Raw genomic sequence first — 12,431 nt, 5'->3', positions numbered from 1 at the left:
GGAAGATGCAGGAATAGGGTTTTCACTTCTTAGAACATTTTGTTTAGTATTTTAAAATTCAAAGCAAATATGGTAAAGTCACTTTGATTTCCTTAGTTGAAGTCATGAGCTGAGAGTCCTACCCAAGTTTTATGAAGACATGGCTTGGGCTGGGCCCAGAGCATTTCTATGTAACTATCCCTAAGACTAGAAGCTTCTAGCCTCTGTCTTCTAATCTTCTGCAAGCCTGGACCTTGAAGGCTTCAGCTTGCAGCTTCTACTAGTAACCTAGGACTAAAATGTTTCAGCCTCCAAGACTTAGTGCTGAATAAACTCTCTGGCTGGCTGGTTCAACACAGCTGTTCTGATTCAAATTCCTTTCCATGCCGACTGATTTAAACTGGCTTCTCTCAGCTTCTAAAAGAATTGCTCTGTTTGGAAAGACTGCCTCTGAACTCCACAAACTGAACTGCTCCATACTGAACTGAACTGATTCTTCTCTCTCTCTCTCTCTCTCTCTCTCTCTCTCTCTCTTCCTCCCTTCCTCTCTTTCCTATCTGCTTTTGTGTATCCTGTCTCTGACTCATTCTGCCAAATCTTTCTCTTATTTGTCACTTTGCCCCTCAATTAGATGTCATTGTTGGGATCAAAGGTGTATACTAAAGGTGTCTGCATTCCAGTTAGACATGTAATCCCTTGCCAGAACAGCCAAGTTAATGGATTAAAATTCCCCTACAGTTATTGTATATATGCTTGCTGTATTTCATAATGTAAAAATGTATTGAGAAAACTTGAACTAAAAGTTCAAAAAGAATTCACACTTCGAGTAGTTTCAAATGTGTGTGATTGACAGTAAGATAAAACTAAATCTGAACTAGCTTCATAAAGGCCTTAGTATAGAAACAAGTGTCTTGTGTAGTTAGTTGGTGAGGCACAATTTGTATAAACCTCGTTCTACCATTTTGGGTGTGCAAAAACCAACACATGCATTTTTAAAATAAAATCAAATATATACCTTCCTGTTGGTCTGCTTTTCTGCTTTGTCTCTGGGATGCTGGGAAACTACCCAGAATGCCACTCAGGAAAGGCAGAATGCAATCTAAGACAGGGGGTCCCAGTCCTTGTCTCCCTGGGTGAGAAACAGTGGGGGCTGGATAGATGCTGTGGTTCTCAGACTCCCGTTTACCCAGACGCTGCTGGGGGACCACGAGGAGTTGAGGATGAGGGTCTGAGGGTCAGCTTGGCTCTGCGTGAGTGCCAGATGTACAGAGAGTCTGTGAGAGAGGCCTTCTATGGGAGATTCAGGCTAAGCTCTTTATGATAGGCCTTTTCCCCAGTCCCCAATGGTGATCCTTAATAAAGGAGATCGTCCTTGCTTGTCCAAACTGTTCTATTCATGGCAGATGAAAATTCATTCATCTTACTCAGGGTGAATCAGAGATTAATGCCTTTTCCAGAAAGGGATGCTAAACACCGAGGTTCTATCTAGATAGACCCTGGGTCTATCTCATTAACATGGAAAACTAGTAGGGTGTCGTGATCATGTGCCCCAGGACAGGTAGGGACTAGCTGATGCTAATGCCTGCTGTGCTCAATTATGAGATTTACTGGGGTTTTGAACCTGCTTCAATATTACCAGTTCTTCTGTCTAGTGGCACGGTTCACCTGCCCCACACCTTCCTCTGAATGCTGGTGAGCACATTGGTCTTGTCTGTGGATGCTCCTACCACATTTCCCCAGATTTTATTGGTTGCTTTTCTTCCCTGTCTTAGTTTCCATTTTCCTACTAGCCCACACCAACTGTTGGGCTCTTGGCTAGTCAAGATTTGATAATCAGGGAACACCCCCCCCCCAAGGAAGGCAGTTAGGTGCTAGAGTATCCTCACTTCAGCTCAACGAGGTTATTCATAAACATAAGAGATTCTTGATCTGTGGGTTACATAAAAGACATAAAAGAACACAAGATGTTGCAGTAATAGCTTGCCTTCACAGGGGGGGCTATGTTGTGATGTGCTTTATGCGTGTGTCATACTTCAATAATCTTAAATTCCCATCCAGATGTTAAGAGAATCTGTTACAGAATACTCAGGATGCTGGCCAGACTACATCAAAGGGAAATGTTACAAAAATAAAACAAACAGTAGACACATTAAACATCTTGTATGCTAAATGTTCTCTCCTTCTACCTAAAAAGTGTTAGAGTTTCTTCTTCAAACCCCAAACCTCTTTTTTAAGGGTTGTTTATTTGTTTTGCTTTGTTTGTTTGTTTGTTTGTTTGTTTGAGACCAGGTCTTACTAAGTTGCCCTGGCTGACTCAGAACTCACCGTGTAGAAGATCAGGTTGGCCTCGAACTCACAGTGATCTACTTACATCTGCCCCTTGAGTGCTGAGATTAAAGGTAAGGCATGTGCTACCGCCTCTAGCTAGGCTAATATCTTTTTAGGAATTTATATATTTTTCTTTGTGTGTGAGCTTTTTGTCTGCATGGTTATATGTGCACATGTGTGTCTGGTGTCCCCAGAGACCAGAAGAGGGTATCAGATTTCCAGGAACTAAAATCACAGATGACTGTGTGCCATTGTGTAAGTGCTGGCAACTGACCCCAGGCCCTCTGCAAAAGCAGCCTGTGCTCTTTGCGGTAGCTTTGGAGACAGGGTTTCTCTGTGTCACCATGGCTGTCCTAGAACTAATTCTGTAGACCAGGCTAATCTTGAACTCAAGATCTGTCTGCCTTTGCCTCTGGAGTGCTGGGATTAAAGGTGTGCACCACCAAGCCAGACAGCCAATGCTCTTAACGGCTGAGCCAAAAATATCTTTGCCAAGGGACAAGTATTACTTGTTAATGGGCTGCCAAACTGTCTCTGTTACCTCTGTTTTCCCCTCTGCTTGTCACCATGCGATAGGGAGAGTGCACTTATTTCAGCTTCATTGTAATGAGGAATGAAGAGACGTCCTCAGGCTAGTGAAGGCTTTATTCCTCAGTAGCAATTACGGGGCAGCCACATCCCCTGGAAAGCTGCCTTCCAGAAACAGCTTAGGAATGGAGAGTGGACGCTCAGGCTACATGCTTGAGCTAAGTCACATTAAACAAAATGAGGTTGAGGACCAGAGACATGACCCAGTAGGCAGAGATGTTGCTGCCAAGCCGGATGAGCTGTGTTGGATCCCTTGGTTAAAGGAGTGTGCCAATAAGAAAAATCCTCTAACCTTCCTTCATACCTGCGTCATTGTGCCCTGCTTGTAAGCCTCCCCTCCTACCCTGCACACAGACACACACACACACACACACACACACACACACACACTATAATTGAACTAAAAAAAAACCAACCCCAAAACAAGGTTAGAGAGATATCTTGGCCAGTAAGAGCCCTTGTCACTCTTCGAGGGGCCAAGAGTTCAGTCCCACTTCAGGAAATCTGACACCCGGCGTTATCAGTCACACATGTGGCATACAGATAAACACATATGATGATTTTTTTTTTAAGTTGAGGCTGCAGGGCTAGAGAGATTGCTCAGTAGTTAAGAACACATTTGATTTTCCAAAAGATTCAAGCTCAGTTCCCAGCACCCTCATCAGGAGATTCACAACTGCCTGCAACTCCAGCAACAGGGCCTCTGACGCCCTCTTCTGGCCTCTGCCAGTACCCAAATGCACATGACACAAACATAAATGAATAAAATTTTTAAAACGTTATTGGTTCTTTGTGACTTTCATATCATGCACCCCAATCCCACTCATCTCCCCTCCCCTCATACCCACCCTCCACCTTTTCAACCTTCCCCACAACAACAACAACAAAAACAATCTTGTTGTGGAACTGTTGTTGTGTGCTACAGTGTGTCCCACAATACACCCTTTTGTCCATACTTCTTTGCTTGCAAATGTTCATTGATTGCAATGAGTCGTCGGTCTGGTACCAGGCCTCTGGCTTCTGCTACTCTATCAATACTGGACCCTCACTGGGACTCACTCAGATATCCTGTTGTTGCCCTGTGTCATGGAGATCCTGTAGTTTTGGATCTGCAGGACTGGCCCCTTCATGAGCTTCAGCCAGTCGTAAATCGAGTAGATGTTGGGGTGAGCCAATTCAAAGGTCTAGATCTGGGCCTGAGAGGTATCTGAACTGGTCAGCCCACTAGCTCTCCTGACCTTACACCCTCGGGGCTGGCTCAGCAGCCAGCCCTGCAACCAGGTTGCAGCTGGTGAGGAGCATGGCCAGTTCTCCCACTCTTATGACTTTGGGGCCAGCAGGTCCAGCTCTCCCACCTGCCATAGACGTCGAGGGGGTAAGGATGGGAAGGATGCCCTCAGGGCCAGCTCACCTGCAATCCTGGGATCCTGGGCCATCTCTACTGAGCTACTCAGGTGAGATGCAGTGCTCGCTCTCTCAGGTATTGCAACAGGTGAGGGGCCAGACTCTCCTGCTCTCATGACCCTCGGGCCAGCTCTCTTGCATGCCAAAAGGGGCAAAGGGCAAAGGTCAGGGAGGATATCTTTCCCTTGCTGACGCCATTGCACAGCAGACAAGAGTCAAGGCCAGTTCTCCCACCCCCAGGCCCCCAGGGCCAGCTTACCCACAACACACACATCCAGGTTCTACTGTGCTGTCCAGGTAAAGTGCAGAGACTGCTCCTCTGAATGCTGCAGGAGGTGAGGGGCAGGGCCAGCTCTCCTGCTCTGATGACCCCAGTGCCAGCCCTTCTGCTCTGATGACCCCAGTGCCAGCTCTCTTGTCTGATATAGGAGGCAAGGGGCAGGGAGGGGGCATCTCTCTTTTGCTCATGTGACCTCATGGCAGACAAATGATGGGCCAGTTCTCTCAGGCTCACACCCTCAGGGTTGGCTCACCTGCAACTCCCACATTGTGTTTAGGCAGCTCTCCTGAATACAGCAGTTAGCTAGGGGTGGGGTCAGCTCTCCTGCTTTCATACCTCTCCCCCTGGGGCCAGCTCTCCCATGATGCTCAGGTGAGGGGTGGAGCCAGCTCTACACAGCACTCAGTTATCAACATGTGCCTGGGTGACGTCCCAAACCAGGGATGTCTGCCTGGCCTTTGGTGGTAACAGACCCCTGCTGCTTCAGGGCCACAGACCCATATGTGGGCCCCAGTGGCAGCACAGGCTAGGACCCCACCCCACCTCCACCATTGTCCAAGGTGGTTACACCTGCTACTCCTCACGACCCTCGAGTCTCCAGTTCTGCCTCTCTTCACTGTGCCCACATGCTTCTTTTTCTCTTTCTCTTCCATTTCTCCACCATTCCTTGCTCTTCTTATTGGTGCCTGGGGTCTCTGAGTGTCTATGATCATCTCGGGACTTCCATGCTCCATTTGTGCATCATAGCACTGGGCATAGGTCATTTGGAGAATGGTCTGCCCCTCCAGGCCTGAGCAGCCCAGATTGGTGGTCATCCCAGGCTAGCCCACTGTCTGGACACCCTACTCTTTGACCAGCTCCCGTGAGTGGCCCCTTGCAAAGGTTGTCAATCTCAGGTTCTCTCCAGCTTGCTCCCTTCCTGGGTGCCTGCCTGGCACCAAACTGGTGGTCATCTCAGGCTTGGTTTTTTTTTTCAGGGAATGTTAGGATGCTACTAATGATTCAGATTGTCAGAACACTGAGCATAGAATAGCCTCTCTCCTCTTTGCCCCTATTGACCCATGTGACATGTCAGCCACATCTGCAGTGCCTCTAGGGGCAGGATAAATCAGATTTTAACTAAAAAAAAATTGAAAGTTTACAATAAATACTGTGATATGCTTTCATTTTAATTATAAAATTAACATATACATGATTAAACATTTTTAAACACTACTACAAGGTATAAAATAAAAAGACTATTTATAATCATGCTCTAGTTTGATTTCTCTTACTGTGATAAAAGACTGATCCAAAGCAACTTAGGGAAGGAAAGGCTTACACTTTCAGGTCACATGTGGTCCACCATTGAGAGAAGTCAAGGTAGGAGTTTGACCAGGAGCCTGGAGCTTGAAGCGGAAACCATAGCACCCTCACAGGTTTACATTGAGCTAGCTTTTGGGTTGTTTTTTGAGACAAGTTTCTTTTTGTAGTCCTGAAACTCACCCTGTAGGCCTAGCTGGCCTTGAACTCAGAGATCCTCCTGCCTCTGCCCTCAGGAGGACTGGGAGTAAAGACGTGCATCACTGCCCGGCTTCAGCTAGCTTTCTCATACAGCCTAGGACCACCTGTTTAGGGGATGATGCTACACACAGTGGGTTGGGCTCTCAGATAGCAATTAACTATAATGACAAGTCCCTCCTCCAAAGCATACCCACAGGCATCTTACCTGGGCTATCCCTCTATGGTGGTTCCTTTCTCAGCTGAGTCCAGGCTAGGTCAGGTTGACAGTTGAAGCTAAGTATGACACTTCATTTGTCAGTTTTCAACAGAACACAATGATGGTTTATTACTCAAAATGAAAATTGACACTTTTAAGTTATTTTTCACTTTTCACACAATAAGAAATTTGACACTCTGAAATTATTTTCCTACTTTTTCTTATCTCCGTTTACCCCAGGCATTGCTCGTCTCCATTATAGCTCAGTACATTTAAAATGTCACCAGGCTAAGAGTGTTATAAGCTCATTATCCAATTCTAGAACAAGATGTTTTACCTGGCATCTTTATAATACTACCACTGGGCTGGGGTTGTAGATTCACGTTGGAATCTTTGTCTATTACGCATAAGGTCCTGGGTTCGACCACTAGAATAGAAAACTAAATAGATAAACAGTATCTATTATATTATCTATTAATATTAACTAGTAATTCTAATGTAGTTAAACACCATTAATATTCTTTAATTAACAGAGCTTTTAGTTTTAAACTAAGCAAAAAAATCCCTAATATTTGTTTTAGAGAATTTCTGCATTATTTTCTATACATGAATTTTTTTATATAAATAAAAATTTTAAACCTGAATTTTCTACACAGATAAAAACTCAAAACTGATGCACTGTATGCTGCCAGCTCTCACATACTTCCTATGGGTTTAAACTATGCTGAGTAAGACCAGAAAGGGAGAAGTGAAATGGTGAGAAGTTATCCTCAGACCATAGCTAGCACATCAGGAAATCAGCAAGAATATGTGAGAAAGAAATTAGTCGTAACTGACATGGAATGTTTGTAGTCTGAGTTCTTTGCTAGAATTGCGCTTGCAGAGAAAGCTGTAATAGAGGTATTCCAAATTTTGAGGATAAAGGACTAATACTGTTCCCTGACTATTTCAAATCCCCCGTGGTTCTCTCTAACAGCATCCACTGCAGTATAATAAGAAAATGACACCAACTGTTTGAGTTCCCTAGGATTAGAGTTTGGCCTTATATCCTGCAGAGATACTGTATATAAGTCCTAACAGGGGGGCTAACACAGACACCTGAATCCTGTCAAGAATAGTGGTCAGCAGTGTGGCTCATGCAGGTAGCAGAACTTGTCTCCTTAGTGGTTCTAGATCCTGTCAAGTTGAAATGTAACACTCACCATCTCGGTGAACAAATGTGATTGATTGCTTTGTTTATGAACAGAATGATAAATAGTATCAGGATAGTTGGGCTGTCCTAATGTGTGTCAATTTAAAGACTCATTTAATTGGGGACCTCTTTATGTCTTGTTTTGTAAGAAAGGAATTCCTGAGTGCTATATTCATTCTGCTTAAAGAGGAAAAGCCAAGGAAAGAAAGAAAGAAAGAAAGAAAGAAAGAAAGAAAGAAAGAAAGAAAGAAAGAAAGAAAGAAAGAAAGAAAGAAGGAAGGAAGGAAGGAAGGAAGGAAGGAAGGAAGGAAGGAAGGAAGGAAGGAAGATAGATAGATAGATAGATAGATAGATAGATAGATAGATAGATAGATAGATAGACAGACAGATTTGGGACCTATTACCTACAATATCCTGGTAGGATCCAAGGAATCTCCAGAGTCGTCTAAGTTACAACCCCAGGGAAACATTATATAATATTTAGTCATTCCAAAGACAGGTTTCCGTTCACAGCAGACAATGCACAGCAGACAATGCATGATATGTCATGCATTGCCTCTTGTAAATATTCAAGGTTATCCTGAGAGAGCATGTGTTTGTCATAAAGTTCTTGTAACGAACATTTCGAGTTGACTTCTGAATCTTTTTGAAGATGAAGAACAAAGAAATAAATGGTCTAGATACCAATCTAGGTAGAACTCTTGTGAAAACTCATTTTTAAATATCTATGTATAACTTGCAAAAAAAAATATGAGAGGGTTTCCCTGTGGTGCTACTATCTTTACACTGTTGATTCTTTGAAATAAACACAAGCAAATATTGATATACTTTTATGTACAAGGATTCATAATACATGATTCAAGGACACATGATAGAACATGACTCTACTGGTGTCAGTCATTCAGATTCTGCTGGAGTTGTTGCTATCAAACAGTTTCGATTTAAAATACTCGGGATAATCACTTTTAGGCATAATGTTCTACACAAACTCAAGCTTATCTGTAGACATTGGTTTTATAGGTAGTATTCCATTATTAGAACTAGTACACAGATTATTAATCCCTACTCTGTTAGGTCTTCTACTATTGGAGTGATTCCTTGTTTACTTAAGATTCTTGAGAAGAATGAGGAAATTTAGGAATCAGGAAGAATTAAATTTAATTTAAACAGGCACTGTGTTTTAGTTTTTTTGTTTTTTGTTTTCTTACATGTGTGGAAGAAGATGTCCCCAAGATTTCAGAAATGTAGAGCAATCAATTTGGCTATGGAGGAAAGAGATCTGCAATCTACATAGTTATTTCTTCCGAAGGGAATTTGGTGTGGATCTCAACTGTGGACAGCAGGTCCCTAGCTAATAGCTGGATGGAGGCAGAACTGCATGACAGGAAGTGATGGTTTTGAGTAACAGTTAAGGGATTCAAAAAAGGAACTTTTTAAACTTGTTTTGAAACTCCCACCATCAGAAAGCTGCTATTCTATTGTCGTGAGTTTAAGTTGATTTAAAGGAACTGTGGAAGTCACTTAGCAGGCAATTCCCTGGAGCCCTGTCAACACTGACAGCTGTGGAAGTTTCCAAGTTTGTTCCAGTTTCCTCATATCATAAAGGGGTAGTCTTCTATCCAATATCCTTTATATTTTCTTTCTTTTTTAAATTATATTTTTATTTTTATTTGGGAGGAGAGAGGCACATGCATCTCTATATATCTATATCTATATCTATATATCTGTATTTATCTCTATCTCTATTGATAGATAGATAGATAGATAGATAGATAGATAGATTGATTGATTGATTGATTGATAGAAGGATAGATGATAGATAGATCAGAGAACAACTTATGGACTTATGGGAGTTATTATACTCTTCCACTATGTGAGTCCAGTGGTCCAACTCAGGTTACCAGCGTGGCAGTGTGCGCCTTTACCCTCTGAGCCATCTCACTGGCTCTTTTATTTTTATAGTAACGATATGGATCTGTGTCGACAGGGCCAAAATTGGAAGTAATTGTGTGTGTGTGTGTGTGTGTGTGTGTGTGTGTGTGTGTGTAGTGTACTTGCAACTGAACTCAGTCCTATACCCTGCTATAGCCCTGGAGCTATAACCCCCCAGACTCCAGATTTTCTTAGAGTTGAGGTCCCTGCAACTATTGCAATTCAAAGGCAACTAGTTTGCCTGATGCTTCTCTTTTTGGCTCAATGTCCTTTCAAAAATATTCTTCTAGATACTGTGATTCTGTTAGAAGTTTCTCTCATTCCTTTGTTTCTAAGCCATTTATTTCTGTATGCAGACCTAAAGCAAAATGGGCCAACAAGGGCTGAAGAGATGGCTCAGAGGTTAAGAGCACTGAGTACTCTTCCAGAGGTCCTGAGTTCAAGTCCCAGCAACCACATGGTGGCTCACAACCATCTATAATGGGATCTGATGCCCCCTTCTGGTGTGTCTGAAGGCAACTACAGTGTACTCATATGCATAAAATAAATAAATAAATAAATTTTTAAAAATGGGCCAACAAATTGACCTCATCTTCACCCCTAAGATGAGAATATAATGACATCTTCTAGGCTCCCCTTTTTGGCTTAAAGATTAGATTATTCCCAGTTTGTTTATGGGGACTGTTTAAAAGGGCATGGTGTGAGGGCTGGCCCATTTGTCTAATGCTTTGTGGTTCCTTTTTGGAGGTATTTTAAGTATGATCTTCAAGGTCTTGGATTATTCAAGTGTATTTTTCCAGCCATTTTCCCCTTGTTCTTGCTATTATTGGGGAGGTATTAAAAACAGAGGTATTTTCCAGCCATTTTCCCCTTGTTCTCGCTATTATTGGGGGTGGGGTGGGGCTATAAAGCAGAGAGCTGTAAGTTATAGGTTCTTGCAGTACCCTGACGTTTCCTGCAACTTGCCTAGATCTTTGTAGGATGACCGAGGACTTCTTTGCCATAACTCAGAGTTCTGAATAAGACACAGATATAATGATGCTGCACTTGAGGGTCCACTTTTTAGGGTAAGCTGTTATTGGCAGGGCTCAGGCAGGAAGGGTGAGAGACCAGAAGCCCTAGTGGGGTTAGTATTATCAGAGTCCAGAGAGCAGGGAAGAAAGGTTAGCTGAAGGGCTATAAGTCAGAGTTTAGCATTTCATTTTTCATGATTGGTCTATAAATACTCTTAAGAGAAGTTATTTTGAGTAATTCCATCCTGTGGAAGGTCCATCATTCCGGAGAATATACCATATTGTTTTGGAGACTTTCAAGGTATTCTAATTTGAGGATTGCTTGCCCTGGTCACTGCAAATCCAGGTTCGTCTTTGTAAGGTTTGCCCAGGAGCTGGGGCAGGAGATCAGTGGGACATGTACTTGCCCAGGATAAGTGAAGCTGGAGTTTTGATTCTCAGCACAGAAAAGAAAAAAAAAAAGGCAGGGGGAAGGAGATGAAGGACGATTTAACAACAAACACAAAGACAGACTGCATCCGACCATTAAAATGCAAAATCTACCTCGGTTTCCAAAATGGCACAAGACCATTTGTAGTGAGAATGGATGTAAGAAGCAGGGGGTTATTTTTTGGTTTTAAAGTCTATCGTGTGTGTGTGTGTGTGTGTGTGTGTGTGTGTGTGTGTGTGTGTTGCCTAAATGTATGTCTTCTATGCACCAAGTAAGTGTCTGGCTTCCACAGAATCAGAAGAGGACACTGAGTCCCTGGAACTGTTGCTGCTAACAGTTGTCAGCTGCCTTGTGGGTGAGCACTGAGCCATTTCTTCAGACCCAAAAACATGAGTTTTGGGGAGGTGGGGGTGGGGGAAAGGTCTCAAAGCAGGTATAACCCATGTTTGTATTAGGTTCCTTAAAGTCACTCTATTCATAGAAGGCCAGTAGCTCTACTAACAGACCAGGGAGGCACAGATTTCCCCTTTATAAATAGAAGTTCTCATATGTACAATACCAGCAAGACACAGGCGCCCACAATAAAGTCAGGAAGCTTGAATTGAACAGACTGTGGCTTGGGTCCAAGAAAGGCACACACGCCTGTAACTCTGGTTCAGGACAAAGCAATTAGCCTAGGATGGGTGGGTAGCAGCATCTATTCACTGGCTTTAGGGCGCAGGAAGTATCTTTGGGGTTCTGGATTCTGTTCCCATTGTTTTCAACAAATCAGATCCTATTTTACAAAATCAACTGTCACTCTGCACTAAAAGAACAGTTTGTGAATTGGGAGAGTTCAAACTATGCTGAGTTTGGCCCATAGTCTCACAGTCTCTGTGCAGCTTCTAAAACACAAACGGGATTGTGGGGTGGGGTGGTGGCACATACCTTTAATCACAGCACTTCGGAGGCAGTCTCTGAGACTGAGGCCAGCCTGGTCTACAGAATGAGTTCTAGGACAGCCATGGTTACACAGAGAAACTGTGCCTCAGAGAAACCAAATCAAACAAAACATCCACAACAAAAAAAGCACATAAATGTGGAATTACATAAATCTCCACTGTGCTTAGTTATTATAGTATATATGTATATATTTTATATGTATATACTATATATGTCCTTTTAGGGCAGCTAAAGCTATGCAAGCTTATTGGGCTGTAGCTGATTGGTTCAGTCTTACCTGACTATGATGACAAAAACAAGAAGATAAATTCTATTTACAATTAGAGCAGTTATCTTGTGAGAAATAAACATAGCTTAAGGGTCTGTTATGAGCAGACAGAAAACCGCCATTGGTACCATGTGTGGTGAAGCATACCTGTAAGCCTAGTACTCAGGATATGAGACAAGAGGATTGTGAACTCAAGGGCAACCTACACAGTGAGACCCTATTTCAAAATGAAACCAAGCCAAACCATTTGTTGAAAGCATCAGAATGGTCCCGGGTTTCTTTGAGACTTAACAAAAATAATAATAAAATGTTGACTTTTGATAAGGATTGTTGTATTTTATTAAATGTTGGAATGTGCTGTGTTCTCTCTCTCTCT

At 42.8% G+C, this 12,431-nt stretch overlaps 1 pseudogene; it reads right to left on the bottom strand.

Moving 5' to 3' along the window:
* Positions 1–5,558: 5,558 nt before the first annotated feature.
* Positions 5,559–5,682, bottom strand: LOC127670269 (uncharacterized; annotated as a pseudogene).
* Positions 5,683–12,431: the final 6,749 nt, after the last annotated feature.

This window comes from Apodemus sylvaticus, chromosome 19, assembly GCF_947179515.1.
Source record: "Apodemus sylvaticus chromosome 19, mApoSyl1.1, whole genome shotgun sequence".
Lineage (NCBI taxonomy): Eukaryota > Metazoa > Chordata > Mammalia > Rodentia > Muridae > Apodemus > Apodemus sylvaticus.
The sequence above is the reverse complement of the archived record's forward strand: the minus strand, read 5'-3'. Positions and strand labels throughout refer to the sequence as shown.